The sequence below is a fragment of the Lycium ferocissimum genome, chromosome 5, assembly GCF_029784015.1.
Source record: "Lycium ferocissimum isolate CSIRO_LF1 chromosome 5, AGI_CSIRO_Lferr_CH_V1, whole genome shotgun sequence".
Lineage (NCBI taxonomy): Eukaryota > Viridiplantae > Streptophyta > Magnoliopsida > Solanales > Solanaceae > Lycium > Lycium ferocissimum.
In genome coordinates, this window is record NC_081346.1 from 11,569,916 (window position 1) to 11,586,259 (window position 16,344).

Sequence of the window (16,344 nt, forward strand, 5' to 3'; positions counted from 1 at the left end):
ACTTGTAACATGGTTTCATGAAATATCTTGTAATATGGTTTCATAAGATAACTTGTCATAGTATTGCAAACATGTTCTTGATTCATGAGTAATAACAATAGTTCAAAATTATATATATAATTTGACTTGAAAACATGCTTGTAACTTGCTACATAAAATCATAAAATTTCATATAAACATAATGAGAATACATGAGGAAGAATTCATGATTCATGGATTAAGCTAGGGTTCCTAATAACCGTAATGGAAGATTAGGAATACAATAACGAATATAGATACGAGAATTCATGTACATAAATACATAACTATGGGCTACTAATATGTTGGGTTTAATGCCCTAGGGTTTGAACTTCATAGATATCAAGAAACGGAGCATGGGGAAGAACGTAGAGATTCCCACATGTGGATGGAAGTTCTACATACCTTAGTCGCTCCGAAACTTGAATTAAAGACTTGAGCTTTGAAGAGGATTTCCAAAATCTTGAATTCTTGAACCTTGAGATGGATTTTCTTGAAAATCCTATGTTAAGAATGATGGATTCTTGCTTAATGATCATGAACGTATGTTGGAATTGACTTGGATTGCATGGAATAGGCTTACCTTAAAGTTTCTTGACGGTTGGGAGAGAAAGAGAGCTTAGTCCTTAGGGCTTGAGAGACTTCTTTAGGGTTCTTTACCTCAGAAAAATTGGTTTAAAACGAAGTGGGAATGAATATAACGAAATTTGGCTCTTAAAACATCGTGGTCAGTGCGCGGTCACGCAGCTAGAGGTTATTTCGCGCAGGTGATCGCGCAGCGAAGGCAGTAACACTGCCTCTGGTGCGCGATTGCGCAGCACTTCGCGCAGAGTAAAACGGGTATAACTTCTAGCACAGAGCTCCGTTTGAGCTCCATAATATATGGTTGGAAAGGTGTTTCAAAGGCCTACAACTTTCATGTTTTGAGTTTTCTCAAATTCCTAACGTCACTACCCAAAAACTGGCCATAAGTACAACTGTCTCAGACTTAGACGAATTTAGAAGGCCTTAAGAACTTCACTTTTTGGTTTGACTTCAAAACAACTGTTTATCACCCGAATGGATTCATGTAGCTAAAATATGATCTTTATACTAGTTTCATACGTTCACATCTAACTCGGATTTATGGGATATTACCGATATGGTTTAGTATGAAAGTACGAGGTGTTACATAGATCTACAATTTGATTTACATCGGGCGTGCGAATTGCCCTTCTTTTGGGGTGGTCTTTAAATTTTGCCCCTCATATTTGAAATCTTTAAATTTTGCCCTTCGGCTAAAACCCATAGGTTCCAGGTTCGAACCCACACACAGTCAAAATTTTTAAAAAACTTTGCAAGGCAGAGTTTAAAATTCGCTATGCCCCATCAAGACACTTGTGAAGGAATTACCAAAGTTATGCGGGACCGGCATACTTATGCCTTATGGGCGGACTTGGCATAAGTATGCGGGTCCGGCATAACTTTGATAATTCCTTCACAAGTAAAAGTTTGCCCATTAAAAGTATGCCCCCCGGCGTAAATTTTAGTTAAACATAACTAAAATTCGCCGGAGGGGCGACTTTCTTTGCCCTCAAGCATATATATATATGTATATTTTTAACTTTTCAAGGTAAACTTTTAGTAATGCCTTAACTAAAAGTGTGTCCCATAAAACATAACTAAAAGTATGCCCCATAAGGCGTAAGTTTTCCTTAAGGCATTACTAAAAGTTTGACTTATAAGGCAAAGTTTAAATTTTGCTATGCCCTCCGGCAGACTTTTAGTTATGTTTAACTAAAAATCTCGGGAAGGAAATGGACTTTTAGTTATGTTTAACTATAAGTTCGGGAGGGGCGGACTTTTAGTTATGTTTAACTAAAAGTCGCCGGAGAGGGCGGACTTTGCCTTATATATATATATATATATATATATATATATATATATATATATATATATATATATATATATATTTTACTTTTCAAGGTAAACTTTTAGTTATGCCTTAACTAAAAAGTATGCCCCAAAGACATAACTAAAAGTATGCCCATAAGCGGAACTTTTCCTTAAGGCATAACTTAAACTTTGCCTTATAAGGCAAAGTCTATGCCTTAAGGAAAAGTTCTTGCCTTATGGGGCATAATTTTGTTATGCCTTAACTAAAATTCTGCCCATAAGGCATAACTAAACTATGTCTTAGGAAAAATTCTGCCTTATGGGGCAGACTTTTAGTTATGCCGGATCCGGCATATACTCCCCCGGTCCTGCCTTGCGAAATTATTTTTTTATTTTATGCTTAAGCGGGGGTTCGAACCCAGAATTTCATGTATTCGCCCACCTTTCCAAGCGAAGGGCACAATTTAAAGACCACAAATATGAGGGGCAAAATTTAAAGACCACAAATTTGAGGGGCAAAATTTAAAGACCACCCCAAAAGAAGGGCAATCCGCGCAAAAAAATGATTTACATCCACTATACATTGTTGTTTACACCAAGAAAATAAAGATACAATACAATTCCATTTAACTTTCTGGATGGAATTGGATTTATCTTCAAAGCATCTATCATTTCTCTCCCTCCACACAGTTCACCATATGCACGATGGTATAATCCTCCACTATCTCTTTTGGATTTTGCTTCCTCCCCTTCTAATCCAACAACTGAGCAGATCTGTTGTGTGTTCAGGCATGATCCAAGTAGTGTTAGTGAGGTTGAAGAAGAGAGTCCATAGTTGAGCAGTGAAGCTACAATGTACAAACAAATGATTGTTTGTTTCTCCTGTTGTGTTACAGAGAAAACATCTTGACACAAGTTGCATTCCTTTCTTCTGAAGCACGTCATGTGTGAGACATGCTCTCTTTATCACCAACCATGTGAAACACTTTACCTTCGTGGGAGACAGACTTTTCCAAATGCAGTGCCACGGATATTGTATTCTCCCAGATGAATCTAACATCTCTTTTTTGTATGCACTATTGACTATGTAACATCCATCATTGCTATGTTCCCAAGTAATTTTGTCTGAGTCAGGTGTGAGACCACTAACAGTTTCTAATTTTCCAAGGAGAGATGCCACTCTGTCCACTTCCCAGTCATTTAACGGTCTCCTAAAAGTAAGATCCCATCCTTGGGGTGACCAACATTCACCCACTCTTGCTTCAGGATTGTTGCAGATGCTGAACAAATCTGGGAAAGAATCCCTGAGAGATGTTTGGTCAATTCAGTTTTCTTTCCAAAACTGCAATTTTCTTCTATCTCCTACCTTTAGTTTGATGTTAGCTTCTAATAGAGGCCAAAGAGACCTGATAGCTCTCCAAACTCCATCTCCGTAAGTATCTGTGACTTTCTTTGTACACCAAGGAATTGTTTCACCAAAATTTGCGCTGACTACTTCCTTCCATAGAGCATTTTCCTCACCATGGTATCTCCAGAGCCATTTCATCATTAGGCATCTATTTTGTAAACTTAAGTTTCGATCCCCAGACCACCCCTATTCGTCTTGAGTAAGATTTGTTTCCCACTTCACTGTTATTGTACCCTTTCCCTTCCTTACACCCTTGCCATAAGAAATTCCTTCTAAGTTTATCCAATTTTTTGATAACGTTGGAAGGTATAGGAAATAAGGACATTACATATGTGGGAAGACAGTCAAGTACAGAGTTAATTAGGGTTAGTCTACCTCCAAGAGATAGATATTGAGCTTTCCATCTAGTTAACTTTTTCTCAATTTTCTCCACTATACCATCCCATATCTCTTTTGCTTTATGTTTATTTCCCAATGACATGCCAAGATAAGTTGTGGGAACGACGTTAGGAGGAATGCCTTTCTACATCATCTCGTTCAAAAGGTTGTGAGCAGCATCTAAGTTTCTATCCTTGCAAAGGGCAACTATGAGATTGTTGTAGATGATTACATTGGGCTTAATGTCCCGTTGCTCTGTTAACGGGAGCAAACTTAGAGCTTTCTCAGTATGGCCCCTTTTGCTGAGCCCATTGATGACGATTCCAAACGTGAATTCATTCGGCTCACAAATCTTGTCTCTCTCCAACTTTTTAAACAATTGAACTGCATCTACTACCTTATTTTCAGCAAAAAGTTCCCTTAATAGGGTGTTAAAGGTGACAATATTAAATGGAATCCCATTCTTCAGGTAAATGGGTAACACCGAAAACCCACAATCAGAACGATGCATTAGACAATAACTGTTAATCACCCTACTCAAAATGTATCCGTTAATTGGGATACCATATTTCTGCATTTTATGGAAAAGAGAAATGACAACAGAATAATCCTTCATTTTAAGCATAGTATTCAATAATTTAGAGAATTCCACAACCGGAAGAAGAGGCTTAATTCTAACCATTTGAAGGAAGACAGTAACAACATCATCAAGTTATCAAAATTGCTATTTAACCCAAGTTTACCTTTCACCGAAATGAAAGTATTACTATGGGTTGAAAAATAAGCTCTTGTTGAAATTGCCGAACAGGAATGGGAATATCAAAGAAAGAGTTGAAGGGAACGGCAAATCTCCTCATCTTCAATTGTTAGTGACTGTAACGATACAATTGATAGAAGGGTAAATTGTATGAGTTAGGGTTTATGTTATAATAATATAAAATGGAAAGAAATTTATTATTGTTATATCTACTAGCAACCCTTCCTCAATGAGTTCCTTTAAGTTAGTAAATGCTAGACATTTGATTCAAAAAACTACCTTGGTTTTTATTGCCAAAAAAACTTTTTAACATATCTAGATGTTTGATTAATATAATTTTTAGACTTTTAAAATACTACTCAAAGGTCTAATATTATAAACTTGAAAATGAAATAAAAACTTGAAGACTTGAAAACGAGGACATGGCACTGAAGTACACATTTCTATTATTGTTAGTTTAACGTTTCTCATTCATGTCCAAATTAAAATACAGTAAACTCTATAGTATATTATATTAAATTTAATTATCAATTATATATTTAATTGGTTTTATGGTTAGGAATCTAATATATATAATCCATGACCGACTCAACTATCCATTCTTATGTGATCTATGCGCCCTTGTATCGTCACATAGCATGCTTTAATAATGATAACTCGAATGCGGTTAACACATAATTTCAAATAATTAATTAAGACCATGCTATTAACTAAATCATAAAGCTTCACATCTAGAGAACGTCAACATATACATATTTCAATAGTATAATTTTCACGAGTCTAGTTTAGTTATGAGCAGCTAGAATATATAGAAAGAAAAAAAGAAGAATATTATGCATCATTGGGGCATACTCTGTGATAATATGAACAATGAATGATATAATTTAGCCTAGCCAACACCGGAGTAGAGGTGAGGCTCAGCGAATCCCCTCCATTTATATTCAATCCATTTTTTACCCATATTGGAACTCAAACTCGCTTTTCATCCGTTCAAATCCGATCCAACCTGCCTATTTTCCACCACTAAGTATTCACAACCTTTTTCTAAGTATGGAATTTGTACGTCTTTGAGAGCAACGTGTCGAGAACAGGACGAGAAAGTCATCAAAGCCGCCCACAAGAATCTATTAATTATAAACCAAGGTTCGAGTCCCATCAACTAGGCCAAACTCTACCAAAATTCATGTTACATGTTCATGCTCATTATGTATATATCTATTTTTTTTTTTTTAAAAAAAAAAAAGAAACTCTACTAAATTTAGTTTGAAATAAATGTTATTTACCAAATCAAGAAAATTAGAAAACAAGATATAACATTCTGGTACATATTCAAAAATGATTTTTTTCCCCTAATATTTTATTTACTTTTTTTTAGACGACACTCTTGTTTCTTAATTATTCTCAATGGTTTGAATAAGCATTCCTTAGAGAAGGAATGTCAGATGAGACATTATTTGGCCTCATTTCAGGAGTTGTAGATAGTATCACTTTTAGTGGGTAGCTAGCAAAGAAGTTATTCCCCAACACTATTTGGCCTTCTTTCAGGAGTTGTAGATAGTATCACATTTAGTTGGTAGCTAGCAAAGAAGTTATCCCCTATCAACGTATATAGTTGAGGGCAAACCGAGGGTTTACCCGCAGCTTCTGTCCACGAATCATATTTCAAATTAGTTTAACTTTTAAGTCTTTTTATTTAACTTGGGCAAGAAGGGGAGCATTTTGGAGTTGGAACAACAAAATGATCTTTACTTCTTTGCTGCCTGAAACTGTTTGAAACTAAAGGGATGTTTTTATACTAGCCTGTCAGCAGAAAAATCACTTAAATGGAGAACAATTCAATTCTGCAGATGTCCCTCATTTTTTCTGAACATGCAGATGCATGCATGGCAAAAATAAGTGGAGCAAGCGCACCAACTTCAGAGGGAGAATAAATTAACAGTCTAGATAATTCTTAGCCTCAAAAACTAGAAAGATAAAAGTAAACCTACATAACATATCTTTTTTGGTTTCTAGCCCAGTGTCCGATACCCCCTTTGCGGTCCCGACTAATCAGGATTCGCCCCACATAAGACCCATTAAAGGAGGAAGCGCTCCGTATCATGAATCTTTTCATTCCTAGGGCTTAAACCTGAGACTCTGGTTAAGGGGGAGGGATTCTATATAAGGTTGAAAACATATTAACTTCAATAATACCCCTTCAATTGTACCAAAGCAAACACACGCGCGCGCATAAAAGGCTGATGCGGGTTGGGAATATGTATTAACTTCTGCCTGCAACTAAGAATTATCTGAGGTATAAGGTAAACAGTTTCACTAATTCTTTAAGCTAGCCCCATAAACATGGAGACAGGTAGTTTTATATGCTATAGTATACTGATTCAAACTTTGAACATAAATACTTAAACAATTGAAAACCCATGAATTGGCACAGCAGATCTGCACTTCAAGATAAATAGTTACATGCAACGATCCACCACTCAACAGAAAAATCTCTAATATGGCATAACATTACTTCATAGTCTAAAGAAGACGTGCCCATTGATCCCACTCATAAGAAAATAATTTGTAGCGATATGTTTTCCTATAAGATTCTCCGAAATCATACACAAGTTCTACATTATCCGTTTCAAAGTCGTAAGAAATAACCTTACCTCTTACACAGGGTGGCTCAGTTGGTTGAGCATGGGGCTTTCGTAATGGAGGTCTCAGGTTCGAAACCTCCACTGCCTACGACGACGGGGATTTGCCTTACAAGTCGAATTCGTCGCACGGGGCTTGCCTAGTGCGGGTTATCTCTCCTGTGTTGTTTGCGAGCTATTGCACAGGAGCTGGGTTTACCCTGTGCGCACCCTAAGAGTAGCGGCTGTGGGTTCTCATGTCATCAAAAAAAAAAATAACCTTACATCTGTATGGGTGAAAAATCGCACCTAACACGTGGACAAACATGTAGTCGACATGCCTAGCACAGCATTTACGGAGAGGCAGCTGATACCGAAGACTTGGTCAACGAAGAGAACATCAACGGAAACAACATGCTAGACCCTCTTGATTACGCATTAAATGGAGTTAATGCAGTAACGGCAAAACGGTTCCTAACGGCCAGAATCAAGGAATTAAATGACAATCATTAATTCAGCAATTAATGATTTGCCGTTACATACACACAACGGAAAAGGCACCAAATAGGATCATATACCTATAAATAGGACTTTCACTTGTATATCTGGGCATCCAAGACTTTCTGGAAAAATACACTATTATTGATTATTATTCTCTTCTTATTATCATTATCATTATTCTTTTATCATCAAGTTCTTACTCATTCTTGGGAACGCGGAAATCCATTAGTGTCGTTCATTACAATTGACATAAGTCTACTTTTTTCTTTTATTTATTTATTCTTTATCAATTATTAATAACTTGCTTGTGTTAATTCTAACATCTGTATCAAATTACTACCAACAGTGGTTAACCTTAGAACAAATTCAACTATTTGGGTAAAATACGAATTTTGACTCAAACAACATCTTACACCCAAATAAAAGATGTGCGGAACAGTAGGATGAATAGCCATGTTCTGCACCTCAATACGAGGGGAGCTTGCAAGTCCACAAGCGTCTGGACATTGTAGAACTGTACCGGCGACATTTCCAACATACTTCTTAACCCATACTGCATCTCGACTATGAATATTGCTCTCAAGGTACCACACAGTGACCGTTGCCTGAAGTCTAACGCACAACGCAAAATACAACGCCCCACCAGATAATCCAAGATAACAACAGCCTGCGGTCACCATATCTTCACTATCATGAAAAGTGATTTGTGGATACTCCATCGATGACACTAGCAGATGGCGATTTCATATAGGTAGAATGATACAGTCTAAGTGGTAAATCAAGACTTATACGATTTGCAGTCCACACATTAGTCTCCGAAGAGAAACTTTCAATTGCTATATACAGTAAACTGTAAATCCCAATACATAGGTATTTCATAGCGAACTACAGTAAAGGAGATGAAATCAGTATCAGGTTCATCTACCTTACAATTAAATCCAACAGCAGGGTGATCCTTCATGTAGATTCGAGTTTTGGGGAGTGCAGGATTATAAACACAATAAGAAACCCTCGATAAATTGCATAGAAGAAAACCATTGGATGATGCGACAATATTAACTCTCCTGCCAATGACAATTAAGAAGATTGTCTACTAAGTCGTCCAAACTACCATCAATTACTTCGTTTGACGAGTAAAAGAAACGAATTTTTGAACCTATATGGGTCTCTGGAGCTTGATAAAAGAAACCAATTAGATCCGGTTGAGGCCTCCATCGTCGACGACGGCAATCAGCAATGTACTTACGCCAACACTTGGATACACATTTAAAGCTTGCCAGAGATTTTGAAGGCAAACGATGCAATATTTCCATTATGATATCCTTAGAAAACTCGATTGCACTTTTATCACACATCTTGCACACACGTTTCATACTCTGTAATAGGAGGCGGCTTCAAGATTTGAAATTTATGGTTCTAGATTCTTAGCCTTTGAAATTCCTAGGTTCTAAATTTACAATTAATTTTTTGTAAACCAGGAAACTCGCAGCCTCCACCTTTTGGGTGCGCTCTGGATAAACCCGCTTCTAGTGTAATAGCCTGTAAATCACACAGGAGATGTATAGTGTAAAAAACGCACTAGGCAAGCCCCTAAAAAATGTGTGGTATTCCAAATACACTTGAGAATTTTTTTTTTTTTCACTTTATTTTAAAATTAGCTTTGGCCATGAAAATTAAAAATACAACTTGAAGTTGTATTTGAAATTTGGAAAACAACTAAAACCTTGTTTTCACTTTTTTCACTTTCAGTGCATTCAAACAACTGAATATTCTTTTATTGAGGGAATATAATAATAGTTTATTTTTGAGAAAAGGGTCAAAAATGCCCCTTTACTTTGGAAAAAGGGCTAAAAATATCGTCCGAACTAATTTTGGGTCAAATATACCCCTCCTGTCATTAAAGTTTTCAAATATATCCCTGTCTTAATGGAAATCCGCAACATAACCCCATTTCATTTTTAAACCCGCTCCATTTAAAATCGACCCAACTACATAAAAAATCAATATGTGACCAACTTATTCCCGAGTCCTGCATCTGGAGCCACTAGGCACAGGAGCGGGTAGCCCATATGCATTTTTTATTTAGTTGGGTCGGTTTTAAATGAAGCGGGTTTAAAAATGAAATCGGGTTATGTTGCGAATTTTCGTTAAGACAGGGCTATATTTGAAAACTTTAATGACGGAAGGGGTATTTTTGACCCAAAATTTATTTGGAGGATATTTTTAGCCCTTTTCCAAAAGTAGATGGGCATTTTTGACCCTTTTCCCTTTATTTATGGTACAATTGTAATTATGGTAATATAGGAATTATAGTTCTATTAGAATTGAGTTACCTTATTAGACTAGGAGAAGGAAGACCTTACTTCTATATAAGGAGGTCATTATGATGAATACAAAGCAGAAAAGAATTCTCTCATTATTCTTGTCTCTCTAAATTCTCGTCTCTGTCTCGATTTTAACATGGTATCAGAGCCACGTTGAAAAGAACAAAAAAACCCTAAAACCATGGCAGGTGACGATAAAGAAACCGGCAATACCAAAGAAAGGAAGTGTTGGTGAAGAAAACAAAACCCAAAGAAAAATAATCTCTCCCTACGACATTATGTCGAATGATAACCCTGGAATTGTGGTGACACAAGTCCAATTGAAGGGTGAAAATTATGAAGAATGGGCTAGATCCATGAGTACATCCCTAAGAGCAAGGAAATGAATCGGCTTCGTTGACGGTATGATCAAGAAGCCAGATGAAGAGTCGCCAGACTTGAAAGATTCGTGGACTACAAACTCACTGTTGGTGTCGTGGATTTGCAACACTATAGAACCGACGCTTCACTCAACGATTACACATAAAGAGGAAGCGGAAGAATTATGGACAAACATTCGAGAGCGGTTCGCCGTTATTAATGGCACTTGGATGCAACAAATAAAGGCGGAACTAGAGGAGTGCAAGCAAAAAGGAAAGACCATAAAATTCCAAATAAAGACAACTCCAACTTCAAAATTCCAAATAAAGTGAAAAATATTTGGTTTTCATGACCAAACGCCTACTAAATTATTCAGTTCATACAAATACTGAATTTAAGTTAAAGCTATTGGGTTCTGTTGAACCCATATAGTAAACGATAAATCTGCCGCGGTCAGTTTCTAATACTTGCAACTACTACTCTATTAGAGGTACAACAAATGCCGTCAAACTAAAATAATTAGCTAATTCAACAACCTAAAAAAAATCAACAAAAAAGTAGCAAATTCATGATAGAAGATAATCAGAAACCTCTATTCATTTTGTAAAGACCCATTTTAACTAATTTCCTCATTCTTAAGCAACAAATTCAAGAATAGAAGATAATAACAAAGATGTGATTTTTATACTGACCAACGAATCCAAATTTGCCATGGAATATCTAATGGGGTTGAATTTTGGTTGTCCTTTTTTTTTTTTTTGTTAAAATGGTGTTGTACTTCTTGAGGGTAAATTTTAAAGATATACTTAACGATCATCTTTTTTCACAAAATTTCTAACACAAAAGTCACTTAACTATCACTTTTTTTCCCACAAAAGTCACTTTACTTTGAGTATACTAATACAAAAGTCACTAAGAGCCTATTTGGATGGGCTTAAAAAAACAGCTTATAAGCTGCTTTAGATAAGCTAAGCCAAACGGGCCCAATTATTTTTTTGGGCTTATTTTAAGCACAAAATGACTTTAAGCTGGCCAGCCAAACAGCTTATAAGCTGTAGCCAATCCAAACGGGCTCTAAATCACTTACCGGTGTCAATAAACCACTTTACGATGCATAACTCATCTTTTACTCTTCTTTTTTTTAAAAAAAAAATCTAATAAATAAAAAATTATCAACACTAAAATTTAAATCATTATTATTTTAATATTTTTTGCTCTTTGTGGCATTAACTTATCGAAAGAGAAGTTCGACATTTCTACAAACTTCTTAAAACTAAATCATAGAACAAAAGTGTTTGAAAGTTAAAGAAGATGAAGATTTTTTTTTTTGTTTTTTGTTTTTTGTTTTTTGTTTTAGACTTTCTTTTTGTTTTCAAATAAATGCACGCTATAAATGCTCCTTTTTAATTACTTCATTACAAGTTTTTGTAAACATAATATCTTATAATTCAAATTGAGCTTTACCGTAGAATTAATGACTCATATCTTTTATCCATGAATTGAAGCTTAAATTGATTTCGATTGACTTTATATCAGATTGCATTATTTACCTAATTGTGCGCTTAATTATTTGATTGTCAGCACAACAATAGATATTATCTATGAATCTTAAATTGAAGTCAAAACTAATTTTTTTTACTGCAATAAGATTAAATATGACAAATTCTTAAACCTAAAAATTAAGAAACAAAATCACGATCAGAATAGACATAATGTTGTGCATTTTGTCGGAATTTTTTTGAAATGCCACAATGTTGTGCACTTTGTCGTAAAAATACATAGCAGCCTTTTATAATACATCATATCATGGAAAATTCTGTATCCAAGGGAAGTCAAACTTTGTATAATGTCTAACCAAAAAGAACTTTTTTTTTGTATAATATGTATTAGTTCTTAATATTAATATTCTCTTTGTATTAAAAAAATATTTGTCTCTTATAATATCATCACAAATGAAGTAAAAGTTATCATAAAATATGGCACTTTTAATAGTTTTTTCGAAAAATATCAAGTAATTAATTTATAATATCCATTTATTTACACAACCCAAACCGTGGAAGGATATAATAATAAGCGTTACTGTTATCCTTTCAACTTTTGCGGTGAAACAAAATAATTCAGACTGGTTAGGAAATTAGAAATAAATGCTCAACCCTCTCATTTGGAATTTAAATGAGATGGTTAAGTTATTAAAGCATGAATTCTCTATTAATGTGCTTCCAACTGGCACATATTTGATTGACAAAATATTTTCTATTCAGCTATAAGAAACTCCTACAGGAACTATAGGAGTATATGTTTTACTCTCCTTATTCAATTTGTTTGTCTCATTTGACTTGACACGAAGTTTAAAAAAGTAAAGAATACTTTTCAATTTTGTGGTCTTAAACATGTCATGTGGAAAGTTGAAACTATAAGAGTATATGTTTTACTCCATTTTAATTTGTTTGTCTGATTTTGATTTGACACAGAGTTTAATTAAGAAAGTAAATAATACTTTGCACTCTTGTGGCTTAAACTAAAGATATGTAGAATGTACCAATATTCTTTAATTTGTGATCTTAAACATGGCATGTGAAAAGTTGAAATTAAAGAATTATGAAAAAGGGAAAAAGACATTTTCTTTAAAACGTTCTAAAAAGAAAAGTAAACAAACATATTAAAACGAAAAGAGTAATATTCTTTGACAGAAGCTTCTAAAAGAAAGGGAAAAGGTGGAAATACACCCCTCAACTTTGCGATTTAGAGCAGACATACCCTTTGTTAAAAAAGTGGTGCATATATATCCCTGCTGCTACACAAATGGTGCAAATACACCTTTTTTGCTAAGAAGCTTTTTCTAAAATCATTTAGTTTATCTACCCATTTATTTTTTGGTAGACTTATTTTTTAAAACCCACGTGATAATTTTTTTCTGGTGGGTCGGGTCTGGGTGATAAGTCTACCCATTTTTTTAAAGCCACGTGATAAGTCTACCCATTTTTTTTAAAGTCACGGAGATATTTTTTTAAACGAACCAGACTCGACCCACCAGAAAAAAATTACCACGTGGCTTTACAAAAATAAGTCTACTAAAAAATGGGTAGATATGTTTTTTAAAATCACATGGCTGTTTTTTAATTAAAAAAATAAGCTAAATGATTTTAAAAAAATTATATAAGCGAAAATAGTATATTTGCGCCATTTATGTAATGACAGGTGTATATTTGTACCATTTGCGTAACGGCAGAGGTATATATGTATCACCTTTTAACGAAGGGCATATCTATTCTAAATTGCAAAATTGAAGGGTATATTTGCACTTTTTCCCTAAAAGAAAAGGGTTGCAAGCAGACTGAATTTGGCAGCAGCATATCATCACAAAAAAATTTCTTATTTATTAAATTGCGTAGTCGCAATTGAACAATATTGAATTGCACCAGAGGCAAAATGAAAGAGGGACCACAAAATCCTAAAGTTGGAAACACGTGTAACTCTTTAAGAGCCTGTTTGGATTGGCTTATAAGTTGCTTTATAAGCATTTTTTTATTTCTTTGAGTATTTGGTTAGCAGGAACAAAAATTTTGTCTTAAAATAAACCCAAAAAAATAATTGGGCCCGTTTAACTTAACTTATCTAAAGCAGCTTGTAAGCTGAAAACAACTTATAAGCCAAAAAAAAAAAAGTTAGGCTACCCCAACTTATTCTTTTTGGCTTATAAGCTGCTTTTTTTAAGCCCAGCTAAACAGGCTCTAAATGTGGAATGCAAAAGGTACTTAAATCAAAAACCTCTATCTTTTTCGTACCAATTCCAAATGTTCAATGCAGTTCACCCAGTGAAAACCAACTCAATGAAATGCCAAAAAGGTCCTGTGAGGACGACCAAAAAAGCAAGCGTTTATATATACTACTAGATGGCCTATGCCCGTGCTGCGCACGGGCCCAACACTTCAGATTATAGTGTATAGGTATATGTAATTGTGTTTAGATAATAATAATAATATATATATATATATATATATATGTGTGTGTGTGTTCAAAATACGATTAATTTAACATTGTAGTTTGTGCTCTGTATCTAAAACTTTATTTTATTCGTGTTTGCTACGAAAATTTATTAATACATTTTAAAAGAGAAGACTTGTTTAAAAAGAAAGTATTTTCCTCTCTTTCAGATAAAACAATAGCAATATTTGAATATCAGTTGATACTTTCAATTTTAATTCGATTAATTTAACGGTGTAAAATACTTATTATTTTTTATCAAATTTTGATTTAGATAATTCTAATTCAAATTATTAAATTAGTTTTACATGTTTAAAATGAAACAAAGTAGAAATTAATTTTTTCCTTATTCTAAAGAGTCCATTATTATTGATTTAATTGTTTGATTTTCTAAGCATTTGTTTTTTAACATTGTTTGTTTTATTAATATGGGATTCACATTTTTTTTTAATATTGCTTGATTCTCGTTAATATGGTGTCCACTTTTTTTTTCCCGTGAGTTTGGATGTGGTTAGTTCCACTTTTTTTTCTTCCTTTTTTTTTTTTAAAGGGACAACGGATGATGAAACATGGGTCTAAACCCATGCTTTATATAGTTTCTTCTTTTTTTATTTTTATTTTTTATATTGCTTGGTGTCGTTTAGTATGGGGCCCACCCTTTTGGACATTATTAGTTTGTATTATATTTATGTATATAATATATATATATATATATATACACATACTATGTTCAAAACATGATTGATATAACATTGTAATTTGTGCTCCGTATAAAAAACTTTATTATATTAGTGTTTGCTAAGAATACAAAGTCTGCATTTTTTTTTTGACATTGTTTATTTTTTTAATATGGGATTCACTTTTTTTTTATTATATATATTGCTTGATTTTGTCAAATATGGGATACTATGTTCAAAACACGATTAATATAACATTGTGGTTTGTGCTCCGTATTTAAAACTTTATTATATTAGTGTTTGCTATGAATACGCATCGTGTTTAATATGGGGCCCGCATTTTTTTTTTATATTAGTTGTTTTATTGTTCAAAACACGATTAATATAACATTGTAGTTTGTGCTCCGTATTTAAAATTTTATTATATTTGTGTTTGCTACGAAAACGCACGTGGCAATGAATCTATCATTATTGACTTAATGAGATACTTTGAAAATTACAGTGCTCCGTATATAAAACTTTATTATATTAGTGTTTGCTAAGAATACAGAGTCTGAATTTTTTTTTTTGACATTGTTTATTTTTTTAATATGGGATTCATTTTTTTTTATATATTGCTTGATTTTGTCAATATGGGATACTATGTTCAAAACACGATTAATATAACATTGTGGTTTGTGCTCCGTATTTAAAACTTTATTATATTAGTGTTTGCTATGAATACGCATCGTGTTTAATATGGGGCCCGCATTTTTTTTTTTATGTTAGTTGTTTTATTGTTCAAAACACGATTAATATAACATTGTAATTTGTGCTCCGTATTTAAAATTTTATTATATTTGTGTTTGCTACGAAAACGCACGTGGCAATGAATCTATCATTATTGACTTAATGAGATACTTTGAAAATTACATAAATATTGTTTGATTTTTTAATTTAGGGGCAATTTTTTTGGGACATTATTAATTTGTACGATTTTTTAATATTAATTATTGTTTAATACATGTGGGGCTCATAACTTTTTTTGAAAAAAAAAATTGGAACGGATATATGTATACCTTAAAATTATGTGGCCCACATTTTACTACTCTTTAGAAGAGCCAGTTTATGTGGCCCACATTTTTTTTTTATATTAGTTGTTTTGTTTAATAATAGTAGAAATGAGTGGGGAATTAAACATGAGTGGGGCCTACAATTTAATATAAAAAAACGGACGACGAAAGTGCTATAAACTGGCTCTTCTAAAGAGTAGTAACTAGACTAGACTAGATAGAGATAAGTGTAGCCCGTGCAGAAACATTTTCTATCCTCGAATATTGCATTTGATTTGTATAAATAAGATATTTTTGTGCCACAATTTTAGGTTTTGAATGAGAAAGAAAAGTTAGGTTTTGACTCGTTTTATAAAAATAGTTTGTGTGTCACAATATGATAGTAATTCGCT

The 16,344-nt window shown here is 33.7% G+C and overlaps 1 pseudogene; it reads right to left on the bottom strand.

The window, feature by feature from the left end:
- Positions 1-6,956: 6,956 nt before the first annotated feature.
- Positions 6,957-8,960, bottom strand: LOC132058197 (uncharacterized; annotated as a pseudogene).
- Positions 8,961-16,344: the final 7,384 nt, after the last annotated feature.